This window comes from Dermacentor andersoni, chromosome 1, assembly GCF_023375885.2.
Source record: "Dermacentor andersoni chromosome 1, qqDerAnde1_hic_scaffold, whole genome shotgun sequence".
Classification (NCBI taxonomy): Eukaryota; Metazoa; Arthropoda; class Arachnida; order Ixodida; family Ixodidae; genus Dermacentor; species Dermacentor andersoni.
In genome coordinates this window covers 248,662,850-248,682,895 of record NC_092814.1, presented here as the reverse complement: position 1 = coordinate 248,682,895, position 20,046 = coordinate 248,662,850, and the positions used below count along the sequence as shown (strand labels likewise).

The following is a 20,046-nucleotide window of genomic DNA, read 5'->3' as shown; positions in this document are numbered from 1 at the left end:
GTTGGGACACAACCTGCAGTACATCGTTTGTCCATTCTGTGGGATTAGTGTTCTCATCAATCTCATCCAGTTCGAGTCGTTTACGCGCCTTGTTCCAGTCAACGAGACAGATGGTCTTGTGGCGGGGTGTCCGACTTGGCCTTTGTGTACGCAAGGGAAGCCGGATCTCAATAATTGAGTGATCGCTCCCCAGAGTGTATTGGGTATTCTCCCATCGAATGTTGTAGCGGCTGATTAACCAAGTGAGATCAGGGTTTGTGTCCTTCTCACGTGAGTTCCCCAATCTTGTGGGAGTGGTAATGTCGTTTAGGAGAGAGACTTTGTAGTTTGACATGAAGGCGTCTAACTTGCGGCCGAGCGCTGATGTTTGGTCATATTCCCAAGAAGGGTGTCAACAGTTGAAGTCTCCGAGGATTAGCACAGTATGGTGAGGTGTTAAGCGTTGCTGGGAGGGGTCGTAGCTTGATAACGGCCAGATATTTTGGTTTGGCGTCCAATAGCAGTTTAAAATATCTATACTGTGACCATGAACGTCAGTCCTCGTGCTCACGTGCTCAGTAGTCGGTGTATTCGTATGCGTAGTGTCGAGTTGGATTGTGGGCAAGGAGCTCTTGACGTAAGTCACCGTCACTGTAGGAGTAAGTGGATCTGACGTGCCCCGTTGTTTGTATGTAATACTAGGAGCAACAAAATGTTCATAGCCAGCGAGGGGAAAGGCACCGTGGGTCTCCTGCAACACAAGCATATCCAGTTCTGTTTTCATGAATAGCATATGTTGCAGGAGGTGTTGCTTCTTGCGTCTGAAACCACGACAGTTCCATTGCCATATCGTGAGAGATGGGGATGGTAGGGTTGGGATCGGAGGTGTTTGCCTAGGGTTAGTGGCCATGTTGTGATTCAGAAGGGTTATGGGAGATGGTACGTACGTTTGTGTGGGTGCATAGTGTCCTCTATATGTTGGAGGCGGGTGGAAATTTGCGCAAATTGGTTTGACAAGGGGGTTAGAGCGGTTAGAATGGCGCCTTAATCTGTTCAGTAATTATAGTTGCGATAGTAGATTCGATCGCTTGTTGCACGATGCGACGAATACGTGCATCTAACTTCTCTGACAGAAGGTCTGAGCTCAATGGGGAGGGCTGCGGAGTGGGGGCAGTTTCTGGGAGAGCTGTACCACTCACCTTTAAAGGCGTAGACTGCGTCTGTCGCTGGGTAGGTAGCGCAGGCCAGTTAGGGTCGTCAGCAGCAGGCTTAGGTTTAGGTAGTTGTTGCCACGAAGGACGGCGCGGATCGTGTAGATCACATTGTGATTTAGCTGTCTGGTTCTGTCTGAAGTCCACCTTCTGCTTGTGGGCGGGCTTCGGTTTCGGTTTGGGCCGATTTTGACTGGGCTTGCGGTTGTGACTTTGACTCCGGTTGCGACTGCGACTGCGGCTACGGCTACGGCTGTAGTCGGTGTGGAGTGCCGAATACCGGTTGCTGGTTGGCACGCCGGAGTCTTCTCGAGTAGGCGGTCGTGAGAGATGGTGGGCTGCTTGGTGGTTTGGATCGATGCGTGTCGGTGGTTTGCGTCGGCGAAGTGCCTCCTCTGCACCGCGGCGGTGTGGGCAGGTTGCGTCCGTAGCCGTGTGGTTACCCCCGCAGTTGCAGCAGCGCATATCGCACTCGTGAGGAGTTGTTGACGTGTCAGTTCCAGGGGGGTAATGTTGCCTGCAAGATCTGCAGCACGAATATGTCGAGGCGTTGGGGCAGACATCAGATCTGTGTTTCAGGCTGTAACAATGCCAGCACTGAAGGCATTTCGGCTTGGGTGGGTACAGCCGGTAGACCGCTGAAAACAGGCCCTCTACCGTGATGATGAGAGACGCCGTCTTGCCAAGTCGTCGAAAAGACAGTATTTTTCGTCCCGGAATAAGGAGTTCTTCCCGTACGGCATCTTCAGAAAAGGAGAGTGGTACACCGTGCAGGACGGCGCGGGCGTTCTGTGGGTCGTTGGCGCAGTACGCACTCACAGGGTGCGATTTTCCGCATACATCCACGGACTGTAAGGCGAGTAGTTTGGTGGTGGCCGATGCACGGTACGTGTCGTTGGCGATGAGGTTTTGGGTGGTTCGAATTTTGACGACTGTGTCCAGCCTCTCGAACTTGGCAAGGTGGGCCGCCCGACGAATTTGTAGGCTCAACTCGATTGGTGCTACTGAGGAGAGGTTGAAGCCATCGGTCAACTTCACAACTATGGTGGTGGCCTCGTCCTGCCGTGGTGCTGAAGGAGTCACGCACGTAAATGCTCCCTGTGAAGCGTCACCAAAGTCCATGCCCTGTGAGTTCAGCGTGGTGGATTGCGCAGGCTGCGATGCAGTCGTAGCTGTCGAGGGCGGCGGATCCATGCCCATCACGGCAGCGGCGGCGGCGAAGCGCCTGCAGTCCGTCCGAGGGTGGTTTTAGTGCTGGCTCGTCTCTTGCAGAATAAACAGAGGAGTAGGTGCTAGAAGTCCAGGTTGGCTAGGCAGATATGCAAAGCTGTTTGCGCCTGGCAGATTAGGGGCTTCATACCCAGCAGGTATCAGCTGCAGGATGCCAGCCATCTGTAACCAATAGATAAATGGGTTAAACTGATGAGCAGATTCCCATACGTGATTTATTTATTTATAACAAAGTCATTCATGTATAGGAGGAACAACAAAGGGCCCAATACACTTTCCTGTGGTACTCCAGATGAGACTGGAAGACAGGCCGAGTGATGCCCACCTACACCCACGAACTGTTCGCGATTGTTTAAGTATTCAGCGATCCAAGAAACAAATGGTTGTGGTATGCCATAGTTCTTTAGCTTAAATATTAGTTTGGAATGAGGTACCTTATCGGAGCTTTACTAAAATCCAGAAAAATTAAATCATTTTGGTTGTTCTTTTAATAGAAGAAGCAAAAGTGTAAATGGCCGTGACTAGCTGTGTTACTGTATATCTCTTTCTGAAACCATATATACTGCTGCGACCGATTGGATTTTTTCTACTGCGTTAATATGCACATCAGAAAACGGTTCCCACACAGGTCAAGCCTACCCCAAAACTTGCAAAACTTCTTTTATATGCAGCCTCTTTTACGTTAATGATTACGCGTTTTAAAATTTGTTCCAAGAAGCCAAGTACATGCCCTGCACTTCAAACTACGCTATTAACATATGTGCAAGAGCCATCTTCTGACAGCATAGCACCTAAAATTTGACTGATGAATTATTTTTTGTTGCTTGGCCACTTAACAAATGCTTATATGTGATTTTGTTACATCTTTATAATAAAGCTAACGTGTACACATTTATTTATGTTCAGGGGCATGCTATTAATGACACAGCATTTTTCTACGGGCTGCAGGTCAGCTGCCAATAGAAAACAATGTCTCATCAGATGCCCTTGCACATAGTACACAATCATCTGCAAAAATTGTATCTCGGTTCCGATAACATCACACATATTATTAATGACGTAATAGCTCTGCGGAAACCCGCAAAGTGGAGAGACGTTATAAATTATATTAATAATAAAAACAAGAACGAGAATTGGCCCTAACAGCAAGCTTTGCGTCACACCAGACGTCGTCATCATCATCATCATCATCACCACCACCATCATCAGCTTGGCTACGCCCACTGAAGGGCAAAGGCATCTCCCATACTTCTCCAACTACCCCGGTCATGTGCTAATTGTGGCCATGTTGTCCCTGCAAACTTATTAATCTCATCCGCCCACCTAACTTTCTGGCGCCCCCTGCTACGCTTCCCTTCTCTTGGAATCCAGTCCGTAACCTTTAATGATCATCGGTTATCTTCCTTCCTGATTACATGTCCTGCCCATGCCCATTTCTTTTTCTTGATTTCAACTAAGATGTCATTAACTCGCGTTTGTTCCCTCACCCAATCTGCTTATTTCTTATCCCTTAACGTTTCACCCATCATTCTCCTTTCCATGGCTCGTTGCGTCGTCCTCAATTTAAGTAGAACCCTTTTCGTAAGCCTCCAGGTTTCTGCCCCGTAGGTGAGTACTGGTAAGACATGACTGTTATACACTTTTCTTTTGAGGAACAATGGCAACCTCCTGTTCATGATCTGAGAATGCCTGCCAAACGCACCCTAGCCCATTCTTATTCTTCTGATTATTTCAGTTTCATGTTCCGGATTCGCGGTCACTACCTGCCCTAAGTAGATGTATTCCCTTACCACTTCCAGTGCCTCGATACCTATCGTAAACTGTTGTCCTCTTCCGAGAGTGTTAAACATTACTTTAGTTTTCTGCAGAATAATATTTAGACCCACCCTTCTGCTTTTCCTCTCCAGGTCAGTGAGCATGCATTGCAATTGGTCCCCTGAGTGACTAAGCAAGGCAATATTGTTACGGGGTTAAAAATCAGCGAATCGCAAGTTACTAAGGTATTCTCCATTAACTCTTATCCCCAATTCTTCCCAATCCAGGTCTCTGAATACCTCCTGTAAACACGCTGTGAATAGCATTGGAGAGATCATATCTCCGTGCCTGACGCCCTTCTTTGTTGGGATTTTGTTGCTTTCTTTATGGAGGACTACGGTGGCTGTGGAGCCGCTATAGATATCTTTCAGTATTTTTACATACGGCTCGTCTACACCCTGATTCCGTAATGCCTGCATGACTGCTGAGGTTTCGACTGAATCAAACGTTTTCTCGTAATCAATGAAAGCTATATATAAGGGTTGGTTATATTCCGCATATTTCTCTATCACCTGATTGATAGTGTGAATATGGTCTATTGTTGAGTAGCCTTTACGGAATCCTGCCTGGTCCTTTGGTTGACAGAAGTCTAAGGTGTTCCTGATTCTATTTGCGATTACCTTAGTAAATACTTTGTAGGCAACGGACAGTAAGCTGATCGGTGTATAAATTTTCAAGTCTTTGACGTCCCCTTTCTTATGGATTAAGATTATGTTGGCGTTCTTCCAAGATTCCGGTACGCTCGAGGTCATGAGGCATTGCGTATACAAGGTGGCCAGTTTTTCCAGAACAATCTGCCCACCATCCTTCAACAAATCTGCTGTTACCTGATCCTCCCCAGCTGCCTTCCCCCTTTGCATAGCTCCCAAGGCTTTCTTTACTTCTTCCAGCGTTACTTGTGGGATGTCAAATTCCTCTAGACTATTCCCTCTTCCATTATCGTCGTGGGTGTCAGTGGTACTGTATAAATATCTATACAACTCCTCAGCCACTTAAACTATCTCATCCATATTAGTAATGATATTGCCGGCTCTGTCTCTGAACGGATACATCTGATTCTTGTCTATTCCTAGTTTCTTCTTCACTGCTTTTAGGCTTCATCTGAACAACTCCCATTCAAAACAGCTCTCCGGCGTACTCACCTAGCAACACTGCGTTAGACCCTGTATAAAAGTGTTACCGCTAATCTCACTTGAACCTATACCTTCAAACTATATATATATATATATATATATATATATATATATATATATATATATATATATCTTCAACCTATATCTCAAAATTACTCCACTCATTTTATATGTTCGATTTATGATGGAATAGCTACCCTAACCGCAAATAAAACTAAGCTTGAATTTCCACCTTTTAATTAATATCTACATCGCAACACATATCGCATTGTTTTGATCTTCTGTATAATGTAGGTATCAAGTCTAGTCACAATAATTGTCTTAAGCCCTTTTGGCCTCGCACATTCCCTGAGTAGAATCGCCTCCCCAAAGAAATGCTAAAGAGTACTAATAAACTTAAGTTTCATGCAACATTAACTATCATGCGTTGTGTAATCTGAGTTTGTTAATTACTGATGTTCCTTTTTAATTATTGGCAATATCAGGTAATATTCAAGCGAAGCTTTCTTGGCCTTTTCTCCCGACTTTCAGGGCACTGCTGCTGCGGTCTCGCTTGCGCGCGAAGCTGGGTTTCTTGCAACACCACCAGATGGTGCTCGCCTCCGCACGTCCCGACCGGCGCCGCCGTTGCAGCGTTCTACAGTTTGTACGTATGGCACGTGCTGTACTTGCTTTCCTACGCGACAAAAATGTAGGTGCTGGGCTGTGGAGGTTGTGTGCTGAGCTGCGATAGCCTAAACATTACAATCGTCCCTAGCCTAAAGAGAGCGCTTGCAGCTGGCGTCTCAACAGCGTGTTGGCCATGTATTCAGAAGGAGCACCTAAATACGCGCCAGCAAAATGGCTCCAAAGCGTGCATTCAGCGTCGAGGACACCCAGGCCCGAAACAGGAGTGTCTTTGCTACGCGTCGAAACGTGGTGCCGACCACTGCTGCCACGATGCGATGTGCTATGTGAGGCAATGATAATGCTCGACCCTCTCAGAGATTATGAACAATGACGCACAACAGCGCCTCAAACAAACAGGTTTCCCGGTGTGTTCTGTGGACTACGCAGACAAACAGCAGTGGTGCGTGCAAGGTGACGTTTAACATCAACTCGCCACTCTCGTATTGGACTAAACGCTGAATAAATTACGCATTCGCCGCCAACATCACCACTGGTTATCGTCAATCAAAGCAAAGAGCATACAAAGCTTCGCTTAGATCGGTTCCCACAGTGCGTGGTATCCACAGATTTTTGTATATTTGTAAGGCTGCCTTCCTGGTGCGCGCTGACTTTTTTCCATTTGCCATCAGCTGAAATTGTATGATTAGAAAGCTACTTTTTAATTATTGCATCATTTGTTTATCCAGATCAACCCACTACCTTCTGGAATGCCTTCGAGCGCTAACGGTGTAAATAAATAAATTATTACACTGTAAAAAGTATTTCATGAATAAGCGGCGGTCACCTCCGGCAATGTATCATCATCATCATTGTCAGGCCTCTCCTAACGATCAATTAAGCTTGTCAGACGATGTATACAATATGTGGATCCTTTAAAGCTACGTAGTTAAACACTACATAGCTAAACTCAGTTTTTTCTTTCCGAAATAACTAACTAGTTGTCACACTTAGCCGCTTATTTTGTTTGTGCATGAAAGTTTCTCGCCTTCATTACTGAAATGATAACCTAGTCAACGAGCTCTCGAAACTTATATCGCAATTGCGGATTATCTCCGAAAATAAATTGCTTATGCATTTTTATGGTCTAGAGTAAACAACAGTTTTGGATCGTTTTACTGGCTGCGGGCCTAGATGCGTTGCAAATCAACTTATTCGCAGAACCTCGGCCGCGTAAAATTTTGACGGCGACTGTGTATTTCAGCACGTGTATTTTCTTTATTATACACACAAATATTTAAATGAATGGTCTTCCAGCCAACATCATGCAGTGCTTACACCTGGCTAATTTTCAGGACAGTCATCACAAATATGATGTATCAAGTATAACAAACCAGCTATCATGTATTACATCATTATTAACACAAATGAGGTATAATAAATCTGCAAACAAATAAAGGATAATAAAATTGCCTATAAAATTTTAAAAATTAAATTACGGAGTTTTACGTGCCAGAACCACTTTCCGATTATGAGGCACGCCGTAGTGGAGGACTCCGGAAATTTCGACCACCTGAGGTTCTTTAACTTGAACTTAAATCTAAGTACACAGTTGTTTTGCGCATTTCGCCCCCATCGAAATGCGGCCGCCGTGGCCGGGATGCGATCCCGCGACCTCGTGCTCAGCAGCCCAACACCATAGCCAGTGAGCAACCGCGGCGGGTTTATAAATTCTTTTCTTTTTTCCCTCAGGTTTCAGCACTCCTTCGAACTTGGCCTGCTCATCTCGTGTGCCTCCCTATAAGCTTTCTGGGAAACTGAAAGGGCGAAATTCAAGGGCGAAATTGACAGGTCTTGCGGCACCATGACAGAAGAGGGAATGTGTGGCTTAGCGTGGGACCATATGAAAGGCTCAGCTACCATTGTGCTACTCAGGCACAACGAATGACACCTTTCGATTTCGTTTACAGGCAGTGGAGAAAATGATAATGAGCGCTGGTGTGATCATGACAAAACCTGATATAGGTCGTAAACGATTCTAATAAGGGAACATTTCTAGCAAACCCTCGCGGTCTTTTTTCATGTTTCTTCAATTGTTCAGAAACGTTAAACTTAGGTTAGATGATGATGAATCAACATTTATTGGGCCCCAAATAAAATGGTGCTGCACGTAGGCACCAGACACCCCGTCTGGTTCCCTAGTTACGGGACCCATATGTTCCCAGCAGCTCCTGGCCCCTGTCCGTCAGTGCGATCTGAATCGGTAGGGCGGGGCTGGATAACAAGGTCTCCCATTGCTCAAGGTGTTGGGGATTGGGGGTGTTGGTGGGAAGGGGAGGAGGGGGGGGGGGGGTCTTGAGTTCTGTGCACTCTGCCAAGACGTGCGGCAGGGTGCCCTTTTCTCTTTTGCAAAAAGGACAGAGCATATCGTGTTCCGCAGGGTACATGCGGTTCATCAGTACGGGATGCGCAAGCGATGCAGCCTGCGCTCGACGCAGGATCGTCTGTTGTTGGTGAGTTTGGGGTGCGGTTCTGGCAGTCTGCACCTTTCCTCTCGGTACATCCGGGTAATGTTTCGAAAACTGGTAACCGGGTGCGGTAGCTCTTCCGGCTCGTGCACGGCCCGGATTGACATTTCTCGGGCATGGTAGTCGGCGATGGTGTTGCCTGCTACCTGCGAGTGAGCCGGGATCCACACGGAGCTCTATGGCTCTTCCCGGAGGCTTGCGCTTGGACAGAATGGCTCGGGCCGCGGAGGAGATGACGCCCCTGCGGAAGCTTCCGTAGGTAGTCTTTGAGTCGGTGACCGCGGTGTCCACGCTCAGCTGTGCGAATACGAGGGCCACGGCCGCTTCTTCGGCAACTGCGGGGTCTGTTGTCTTCGGGGACACGCTGACGATCAGCCTGTCTTTTGACGTAACCACCACCGCTGCACGGTCACTGTTTTCGGAGCGAGGCGTCCGCGTAGAGGACCCTGGGGTTCTCTTCCAGCTTCCGGACTATGGCTTCGGCCCGCGCGATGCGCCTCTCGTCGTCCTTGCCCGGCGTCATGTTCCAGGGAATGGGTTTGGTCTGAATGGTCGTCTTCCAGTCTTCCGGAAGGGCCGCCTTGATGGGTACTGGCTCAATCTGCCATTCTATCTTGCGTAGGACGGCTCGTCCGTGTGACTGAGCCGGATTCTCTGATCAGAGAGGTGGGCTTCGATGAGCTCCTCCACCGTGTTGTGGGCGCCCATGTCTAGCAGTCTTTGCGTGGACGAGTATATAGGCATGCCCAGTGCTTGCTTCGTTGCCTTACGAAGCATCGTGTTTAGGGTGTCCCTGTTGGCCTTCGTCAGCTGGAGATACGGGGCGGAGTAGGTAACCCGCGACACGACGAACGCGCGTACCAGGCGCATGGCATCGTCCTCTTTAAGGCCTCGGTTTCTGTTAGACACCCTTCGAATCATACTAAGTATCTGTTCGGTTGTAGTCTTGATCTTTGTGACGGCGGCGTGTGCCTTCCCGTCGCTCTGAAGTAGTAGGCCGAGAATCCCAATCTGCTGTGTTGGCTTGATGGCCGTTCCATCGATGGTGATGATCACGTTCGGCGGCAGCTCCTTGGATTTTCCCGGTTGGATCATGCGCAGCTCTGATTTCTGGGGAGCGCAGCTCAGTCCGCACGACTTTGCGTACTCGTGCACGGTCGCTGCCGCCCGCTGCAAGGCTTCCTCCGTCCAGGCATCGGACCCGGCTCGGGCCGTCCACACCGTAATATCGTCGGCGTAGAACGCGTGGTCCACGCCTTCGATTTGCTTGAGTAGATCGGGCAGGGGCAGGAGGGCCAGATTGAACAGCAGGGGCGACAAGACCGATCCCTGAGAGATGCCCTTATCGCCGAGCTCGACAGGGTCCGACTTCACCTCCTCTATCCTGATGGTCGCCGTTCGGTTTGACAGCAAATCTTTTATATAGCCGAATGTCTTTCTACCGCACTTGGTCTTGTTCAGATTCTGCAACACGCTCACGTGGGACACGTTGTCAAACGCTCCCTTCAGGTTGAGGGCGAGTATCCCGCGCGGCGCGTGCCTCGTTGCCAGCTTGACGACCAGTTCGTGGAGTTGGATCATCACGTCTTGGGTGCTGAGATGTTGCCGGAAGCCGTACATCGTCTCCGGCATCTGATCCGTTTCTTCGAGCTGCTTCTGCAGCCGGCGAAGGACCATGCGCTCCATCACCTTCCCCACGCAGGACGTGAGGGACATGGGCCGCATGTTGTCTATCGTGAGGGCCTTGCCGGGCTTTGGATTGAAGCGGGCCTCGGCGTCTTTCCATTCCTTCGGCAACCGCGAGCTCTCCCGGGCTTCGTTGATGTGCTCTAGGAGGCCGCGGGCCGCTGTACCGCTCATGTTACCGAGTAGTTTGTAAGTAATGGCGTCCCTGCCCGGTGCACTTCTCTTGTTACTTTCATCTATCACTGTCCACAGTTCCGTCATGGTAAACGGCCTAGCAGCTCTTCGTTGTCCGGACCTTCGTACCTCTCGGGCACCGGGTACTGGTCCTTCTCAGTCTTTAGGTACTTCGCCTTCAGGTCTTCCAGGAGCCTGCGGCCGTCTCCCTTGTACGTGTTCAATACTTTGGTGAGGTTGCGATTGGTCGCAGTTTTGCTACTCAGCGGGTCGATCAGATGCCTAAAGAGACACCACGTCTTCCACGTCGAGAGCTTGCCCTGCAAGCCGTCGCAGGTCTTCAGCCAATTTTCTCTACATAGTTTGGCCGCGTGCTTGGCGATATGTTTGTTCAAGACTGCTATGCGCTTGACCAACTTTCTGTTGTGTCTCTGACGTTTCCACCACCGCGTTAACGAGTGCCGGGCCGCCCACATGTAGGTCAGTCTGGCGTCCACGTACGGTGTCTGCGACGGCGTTGCGATTTTTTGGGTGAGTTTTTGGAGTTCTTCTGGTCCCTCGCACATTCGGTGTAGGTCTGTTGTGTTTCAGCTTGTCCCTATTCTTCCTCGGACGCTTCTTCTTGTTCTTGGGTAAACTTTCTCATCTTGTCCCTACTCGTGATCCGCGCCGTCCCCAGCACAGCCCGATATGATCACGCAGCAGTCAGACCCCAGGTCCACTTCTTCGCTTCTCCAGGAGACGTCAAGCGTGCCCGATAACCACGACAGGTCTGACGTGGTGTCCCTCACAGCACTGTTGCCTCTTCTGGTGGTTACGTCCGGCTCATTCAGGAGGGCCATCTCGTGATCCTCCATTCCTTTGGCCAATGTTTTTCCTCTCTTGGACTCGAACTTATAGCCCCAAGTTGTGTGAGGGGCGTGAAAGTCACCGAGGATCAGGAGCGGCCTGGTCCCCGCCAACCCTTTCGCCTGGCTCACGATGCGGTCAAATTCGTACTACCGTTGTGACGGCCGGCAGTACGCGCTCATTACAAATAAATTGCCCAAGCTGCCAATTTCTCTCGAATGAATTTCGACCAGCGTGTGCTCGCATCCGCCCTGCGCCGTGACATGTTGAGTTGCCACCATGTTACTGCCGACGAGCACCGCCGTTCCGTTATCCGTGGGGTCCGCGTAAGTGACGTACCCCGGGAGTCTTGGTTTCCCGTTTGTTTCCTGTCGAGCAATTACATCGGGCTTGTTCTCTTGCGCGTCAATGTGTAACATTAGTTCCGCTTATTTGTTGCGAATCCCGCGGCAGTTCCATTGGTAAATTACGGTGGTATCCGGTGGTAGCCTTTCGCTAATTTGGGAAATTGCGGCCACAATGGCCGTCAGCTCTCATTCTCGCAGGATCTGTGTCGTTGCCGTGGTCGCGGTCTCTGCGGTCGCGGCTTCCTCTCCGCTCGCGGGGCTCTCTTCGGCGTCCATCGCCTCTTGATTATTTGATGCACGTTGCGTGGCCCCAGCCTCTCCCGCCGCTCGCCCTAGGCGGGGCGAGGGGGGGGGGGGGGGTCCCTCCGCGGCACCCTGCGCAAGCCTGCGGCGTTGTTTGCAGCCGTGCTGTTGTTTTGGGGGCTTGCATTTGCCGAGTTGCCGTTACTTGCCAGCGTTCTGATCTTATTCATAAGCGCCCGTATTTGGGCGTTCTGCTCCTGGATCTGAGCGTTTTGCCCCTCTATATGATCCTCTTCAGCTATATCACTTCGCTACTGTCCTTTTGCGGATTCGCTTGTGAGTTAAGGGGTTGGGAGGGGGTGAAGGGTGGGAATTCGGTGTCGCTGGTTCGAGCGACGGGAGACCTGTTGGTCCAGCCCACCTTTTTCTCGGCGATCCCTCGGCGTCCGGTTGACTCGCTCCGGGAACTCGAACTGGCCCCGGATCTCGAACTGGCCCGGAAGCGCGAGCGGCGGTTGCCGCTGCCGTTGCCGTCCCCGGATGGTGTCCTCGATCGGGAGAAACTACGGTGGCCGTAAAGACGACGAAGGGAGCGAGCGGACGCATCTCACCTGGGCTCCGTGCTTTTTCTTTGAACTGTGGGATTTTTTGAGTCGCACCTTAATGAAAGTGCATCGACCGAATGCATGAAGTTGTGTGGACCACCGGGAACACGAATTCCGAGGTAGGGGACCGCTTTTTCCAAATTTAGAGGACTTTTGTGTGCCGAGAGGAGCGTCCGCCGCCGGGCCTAACGTCGACTTTGGCATTGGCCGGGGGAGCGGTAGGCCCAGCCCGAGCCTCGGTGAAGCCGCCAGCGGAACATCGAACCATCGGTGATTACGCAAGTGAGCATTTACCTAAGATGATTACCTCTATGCGTGTAGAGGTGGACGGCATCGAAATTTCGCCGGACCAGGGCACAAGTCAGTCAGTCACACAAGTCAGAGTCAGTCACAAAGGCATGGGCAAGCTAGGCCTAAATCCCGTACTTCAAACGAGCCAAGATGGCGCCAAGGCCACGGCTGATGTCAACAGCCGGAGCAACAACCTAGGCGATGGCGCCACTGGCAGCGATACACGTCACATAAGGGCGAAACGTGTAAACAAGGGCAAATTGTTGAAGGGCGCGCGCATGCCAGACTTGCCGCGCGTCGACATAAAGATCGCGTTACGACCACGATGCGGGCTCCACGTGAGCGACGTGACCCGCGTTGAGCTAAGTCGTGCGATTGCGGTGCGGGCACAGATCTCCGCCAATGAAGAAAGTGAGGACGTCGTGTGCCCCAACCTCCAGCAGAATATCATCGTGGTGAGCACCTCTAAGAGAGAGCACGCCAACCGATATGCTGCAGTAGGAAGGATCGACATACGCGGCACGGCGCACGAAGTAAGTACCTGCGAAGCGGCCCCCCACGGCACGGTGACGGGCGTCATAAGGGGTATCCCGCTCGAAGATACGGCCCAGGAGATTCAGGACAACGTTGTGCACAAGCATTACCTAACTGCCCTACAGGCAAACCGAATCGGTACGACCCGATCAGTCGTCATTGCTTTCGAAGGGCACAAAGATACGGTAACCTGCTCACGGAGTGCACGTTGTACAGAAAACAAATTGACGTACGCTATGCGCGCGGAAGAGTGGGCCGCAGAATGGGCGTGTGCCCGGATCCTTCGAACACGATCTGCCGAGGGTGCGGAATCTCCAACCCCGCCGAAGACCACGGATGTGTCCCGAAGTGTGGCCTGTGCGGAGGCAAACACCTGACCGCGGACAAGGCCTGCAAAGCCCGCTTCAAGACGCCCTGCGTCGTCCGCCGGCGACGCTAGGAACGGCGCCGAGCGGAGGAAGAAGACGCCGGGAGAAGGAACCGAGACAAGAGAGGTCCTGCAAGCGAACTCCGCCGTAGCGCATCCAAACAACGGGGCCGGTCACACACGCCAGGCCGCAGCAGCAACAACAGTGGCGGCGGAAACTTAGGTTGGAAGAATATTCTCACAGAATTACGGAAGAATTGCACTTGCTGTGGCCTGACTCATCAATAGAGTGAGTCAAGAACTGAACAGCAGAAGAAACTGTGGTGGTTTTAGCCGAGGATAAGGTCTTCTTGCGCAACTTTGTGGGCATAACTAAAAAAAATGGTCTGCGGTTGGAATCGTTCTCTCTTTCTACACGACAGGCTACATTAAGACACCCCTGTGTCTTTTCGCATAATTTCCAATACTCCTCTGCGTGCGTCGTGCTAAAAGATATATGAATACTTTAAGTATTTCTGTAAGTTCGTGAAGCTACATAGGAGTGGTTCAAATGATAAGACACGTACGCTGCATATTGAGGATATAATTTTTCGGTTGTGAGGTACCGGTTTGTACTAAGCAAGCAAACTTGTGCAATAACGCACCCGCCGTGGTTGCTCAGTGGCTATGGTGTTGGGCTGCTGAGCACGACGTCGCGGGATCGAATCCCGGCCACGGCGGCCGCATCTCGATGGGGGCGAAATGCGAAAAACACCCGTGTACTTAGATTTAGGTGCACGTTAAAGAACCCCAGGAGGTCGAAATTTCCGGAGTCCCCCACTACGGCGTGCCTCATATTCAGAAAGTGGTTTTGGCACGTAAAACCCCATAATTTATTTTTTATTTGTGCAATAATTCGGACAGCCTTCATTTGCGCACAAGATTAGGTACGCCAAAATCCTGCTTTGATATAGAATGCAAATAAGCTCCGTTAAATAGCTGCAACTATATATTCCTTTGTACGGATACTACGTCTGCGGCTGCTGGCGATTTCTCTACTTTTGTCTCTTTTAATTGCGCACACTGGACACTATATTTTTTTTTTCTGGTACGTTTCAAGAAGCACAAGAATCGCAAAAACACGCCTTAAATCCCGTGACGCAGCTGCAGAAGCAAAAATATTTCTTAAAAATATCTTCATAAGTCTTCGCCTTAAGAAAGAAATGAACTTTCAAAACATGTTATCTGGGTTTATTGTCTGAAATATATTATTTCAAAAGTGCAAAAGAAGTTTGTAAGCACGTTCGCATGTCCGCGAAACCAGCGAGCTATTTTTTGTATGAGAAAGTTTGCGCAGGTAGAAAGAAACAAAACAAGAACCGTAACTAAATGACGAAGGGCGGGCGGGCGGACGGACGGACGGACGGACGGATGGATGGATGGATGGATGGATGGATGGATGGATGGATGGATGGATCGTCCCCTTTGGAACGGGGCGGTGGGTTGCGCCACCAAGCTCTTGCTATTATACTGCCTGATCTCCTACCTAGGTTGAACAATAAAAAAGAAAAAAAAAAACACTATGAACTACCACACCCAAATTTTCTGATCCCCTATTGCGAACTGTGCTTTTGTACGTCTCCGTCTTTTGTCGTTTCCCTACTTTTCTTCCACCAATCCTTCAATCGCCTCTTACTAATGCCTGTTGCGGACATGTTTACTTTACCACTGCTCCCGCTGAACCCAAGGGCTTCAAGGAGGCCAGTGCTGCCTAAATCGACCGCTGGGTAGACGCCTTCGCATTCTAATAAAACATGCTCCATATTTTCCCTAGCTTTACCGCAGCAAGCACATGCTTCTTCCTTCTTATATCTCGCTTTATAGGTGCGTGTTCTAAGGCATCCCGATCTCGCTTCGAAAAGTAATGAGCTTCCCTTTGAGTTATCATAAATGGTTTCTTTCCTGATTTCGTTTTTCCTCTTAAGTAGTTACTCATGGCAGGTCTCTTTTCCATTGCCGCCACCCGTGAGATCATTTCAGCCTCTCTGACTTTCCGCTTGACCTTCTTTGTTGCTGTGTTACCCACTCTACAGGCCGCATACTTGCTGGTAAGCTTCCTAGTTCTTTTCCTCCACTGTGAATCAATGTTTTTCCTGTACAGATACCTGAACACTCTCCCAGCCCATTTACTTTCTTCCATATTCCTCAGCCGTTCTTCATACTCAATTTTACTGCAAGCTTCCCTCACTTCAAAACTAGTCGAGGCCATATCACCCTGCACAGCTTAATTCATTTGTAGTCTTCCCGTGAGCGCCCAACGCGAGGCGACCCACTGACCTTTGGTTCCCGTCGAGTCCTGATTGTACCCCTGATTTAAAGCAAACAACCGCATTTCCAAAAGTAAGTCCTGGAACCATTACACCTTTCCACATACCTCGGAGGACCTCGTTCCTATTGTATCCCCATAGCGCTCTGTGCTTCATTATGGCTGAATTTCTCTTCCCCTCCACAGTTATTGTTTTTTCCTGTTTCCATACATCTATTGCCTTCGTTTATCCATATACCAAGGTATTTATATTCTGTTACCCGAGGTATTTCCTGGCCCTGTATCTCCGCTGTCTGTTCACTGTTTTCATTGAATACCATAACACCTGAATTCCTAACACTAAATTTCAAACCTAAATTGTTACCTTCCTGTCCACAGATATTAGCCAGACGTTGCAAATCACTTTGCTTGTTAGCTAGCAACACAATGTCGTCCGCATAAAATAAGCCTGGGAGCTGCTGCTCTACTACTGTACCCGCCTGTTTGTATGAGAGATTAAACTCGATATTACTTCCTTCTAGCGCCCTCTCCATCCTCACCATGTGCACCATAAACAGCAGCGGGGATAAAGGGCACCCCTGCCTGCCTCAGTCCCTTGTTGATATGAACTTTCTCCTTGCTCCTCATCCCTTTCCATCCAACGCAAACGGTATTTTCTAGGTAAATCTCTCTCAAAAGCTGTAGACAATCGTCACCTAAGCCTTCCGCTTCCAGAATATCCCACAAAATGTTGCGGTCTACGTTGTCATAGGCTCCTGTAATGTCTAAAAAGGCCTCATACAACGGTCTGCTTTCTACTTTTGATATTTCAATACACTGAGTAAGAACAAACAAGTTATCATCAAAACGTCTACCTAATATTCTGAAGCCATTCTGAAGCCATCCCAAAATGCCATTATTTTCTACCCATGCTTGAAGCTTTAATTTGATTGGCTGCATTGCTAGCCTGTATATTACCGATGTAATGGTCACGTGTCTATACGAGTGAATTTTATCTTTCTCCCCCTTACCTTTATAAATTAAATTCATTCTACTTTGTCGCCAACTGTCTGGTATTCGTCTATCTTTTAAAGTTTTTTCCACTGCTTTCACCAGAGCTTCCTTACTTTTTGGTCCTAGTTCATTTATCAGCCTAACGGGAACCTCGTCTAGCCCTGTGGCTGTGCGCTTAGGAATTTTCTCTTCTGCTTTCTTCCAGTTTAAATTTGTCAGCACCAGCACCTTTTCCGCCTGGGTCTCTTTCATGCTCTTTTTTTTCTTCAGATACAACACCGGCATTCAGATTCAGATTCAGATTTATTAGTTCCAAAATAAAGAAGTAATTACATGACAAATATACAGACGAGGGTCCCAAAGTGAAAGAACTGTAGTGGGACCCTCGGTTAATAATAATAACATTGATGGTGATATAAATAGTCAGCAAATTAGCGTATTATAAACAACATCTACAGATTAAATACATCATTAGACATGTCATTTACAATCAAACACGAAAAAGTACGTTATACAAGAAAGTCGGAAGAAAGCATGGATGAAATACAAGAAATGACATGTGATATAAAAGTCGAAGGTACACCGCCAGATCGTAGTTAAGTTATCGCAGGAAATGATGCTTAAGGTGATTTTTAAAAATTGCAAGAGAAGTACAGGATTTTATGGTTGATGGTAATTCATTCCAAAGAGAAATTGCAGCGAAGGAAGATGTTTTTTTGCCGTAATTCGTATGAACCATGGGTAACAAGAAATTGTTGTTAGCCGCAAATCTGGTGATATTTTTTTTCTGCAAAAGGTCAGTTGCAATGAAGGGAAACGTAAGGTTATTATGAAGCAACTTGTGGAGTAAGACGAGTGTGTTAAACTGGAACAAATTATTAATAGGCAAGATATTATACGCGCGAAGCAACAAAGAAGCATTAGATTGCATGGAGCTAGAAATGATAATGCGTATTGACTGATTTTGGATATGTTGAATTGATGATAAGTGACAAGCGTACGTGTTGCCCCATGAAACAATGCCGTAATTAACGTGACTATGAATGAATGCATAATACAACGCTAGCAGAGCCTCACGAGAAAAAAAAGGGCGAGCTTTGATTAATGCACGTATACCAAACGCAGTCTTGTGCTTGAGATGTTGGAAGTGAGAGCGAAATGTAAGGTTAGGGTCAAGATGTATGCCAAGAAAAGTGACATCGGTGCTAACGGGAATTGAATGAATTCCAAGCTTTACTTCAGGAATAGAAGTTAAGGCCCTTTGAGCACTTTTGAATAACATAAATTTCGTTTTTAAAGGATTAAGAACTAAGTAATTGTTGCTACACCACTTTATAATGTTACCTAATGCAATATTTAACTTAGAAGTAAGAGTAGTAACAGATTTGTCAGATGAAGATATGGTTGTGTCATCTGCGTATAAAATGCAACGAACGTAGTTGGTGGAGTTAAGAGAATCCGGAAGATCATTAATATATAAAAGGAAAAGCAAATGGCCCAGAACTGATCCCTGTGGTACACCTTGGTTAATACATTTTGTTACTGAGAAAGTATTTGCTGCATGTACTGTGTATGGCCGGTCAAGTAAATAGTTTTTTAAGAATGTTAGCGCAGGACCGGTTATACCATAAGAGTCAAGTTTATTAAACAGGACTTGATGGTTAACTGTGTCATAAGCTTTACTGAAGTCTAAAAATACAGATCCGACTAAGTTTCCCGAATCAATACATTCTTTTATGTAGTCAGTTAGAGATAGAACAGCTAGATTCGTGGAACTTCCTGGGCGAAAACCAAATTGATTGTTCTTTAGCAATTTAAACTTTGTTAAGTAGTTATTAAGACGTTTAACAAATAATTTCTCATTGAGTTTACTAAGGCAGGAAAGAATTGCAATTGGTCGGTAATTATTAACTGTGTGTTTGTCGCCTTTTTTAAAAACAGGAATAATCCTGGCATTTTTTAAAAATGAAGGGAATGCACCTTCTTTGAACATAAGGTTGATAATATTACAGAGCGTGTCGCAAACTAAATGCGCAACCAGTTTTAAATGCCTGACACAAATATTGTCTAAGCCAGGCCCTGTATTTTTAAGGTTAGCAATCGTGGAGCACACTTCATTTGGTGTAGCTGGTAACAAAAAGAATGATTGTGTCGTACGGCTCAAAGTATTATGCAACTGCGCATGTGTGTTGTTATTAGTGTAAACAGAAGAAAAGTAGTCCGAAAAAGCATTAGCAATTTCGTTGGGCTCAGAAAGAGTGAGGCCATTGTAATTTATTTTGGTTATAGAGGCATCAACAGACGATTTGTTAAGAAAAGAGTTCAATAACTGCCATTGCTTTTTGGGGTTATCCTTATTCTGATCAAATTTATTTTCGTAGTACTTTTTTTTCGCCTGTTTAAGTAAAACATTCAGTAATTTACAGTACCTACTATAGCGCCTAGCTAGTCTAGTATTAAAGGGCTGACGTTTAGTTTTCTTGTACATGTTTTCCTTCTTTCTCTTTCTAGAAGACCGTCCGTCATCCAAGGGTTGCGCGGATATTTATACTTTTTCCCACATTTTACAGTGCGTGTGTTAGTCGAAACGGCCAATAAAAATAAAGTGCAGAATTTGTTTAGTGCTTCTTCGGGATCAGACATAGAATTAATTGGCGACCAATCAGTTTCACTGATGGCTTCAATAAAGGTATGTGCACTAAATACGGAAGTAAAGTAGCTATTATCGTTCTCATGTATTTCATTGTTAAATGTAAGAAAAACAGGAAAATGATCGGTTATGTCAGTATTAATAACCCCGGAGCAAGGCGATGGTGATATGTTAGATAACACGTGATCAATAAGCGTACTGCTCCCACGAGAGGCAACCCTAGTTGGACAGTCATTGAGTGCTTCAAAACCGAATCCAGCAAAACAATCTGTGTAAGTTGTGTACGAGGTAGCTTCAGTGTCAAGTAAGTTAATATTAATATCACCTACAATCACCACATCCTTATTTTCAAAAGCTAGCTTGGACAATACTGCATCAAAAGAAAGCAAGAAATCGTTAAGGGAAGATGACGGTGAGCGATAAATGCAACCAAGGATCAAGTTCTTATTGTTATTAAGGAATGACCGATCGACTTCTATCCACACTGACTCACAATGATG

General features: G+C 47.5%; 1 long non-coding RNA gene across 1 annotated transcript; it reads left to right on the top strand.

Moving 5' to 3' along the window:
- The first annotated feature begins 1,441 nt into the window (after positions 1-1,441).
- LOC140215309 (uncharacterized) lies at positions 1,442-19,509 on the top strand. The gene is made up of 3 exons (XR_011892268.1): positions 1,442-1,493; positions 5,900-6,014; positions 19,408-19,509. It is a non-coding gene; the product is annotated as an uncharacterized lncRNA (long non-coding RNA).
- Positions 19,510-20,046: the final 537 nt, after the last annotated feature.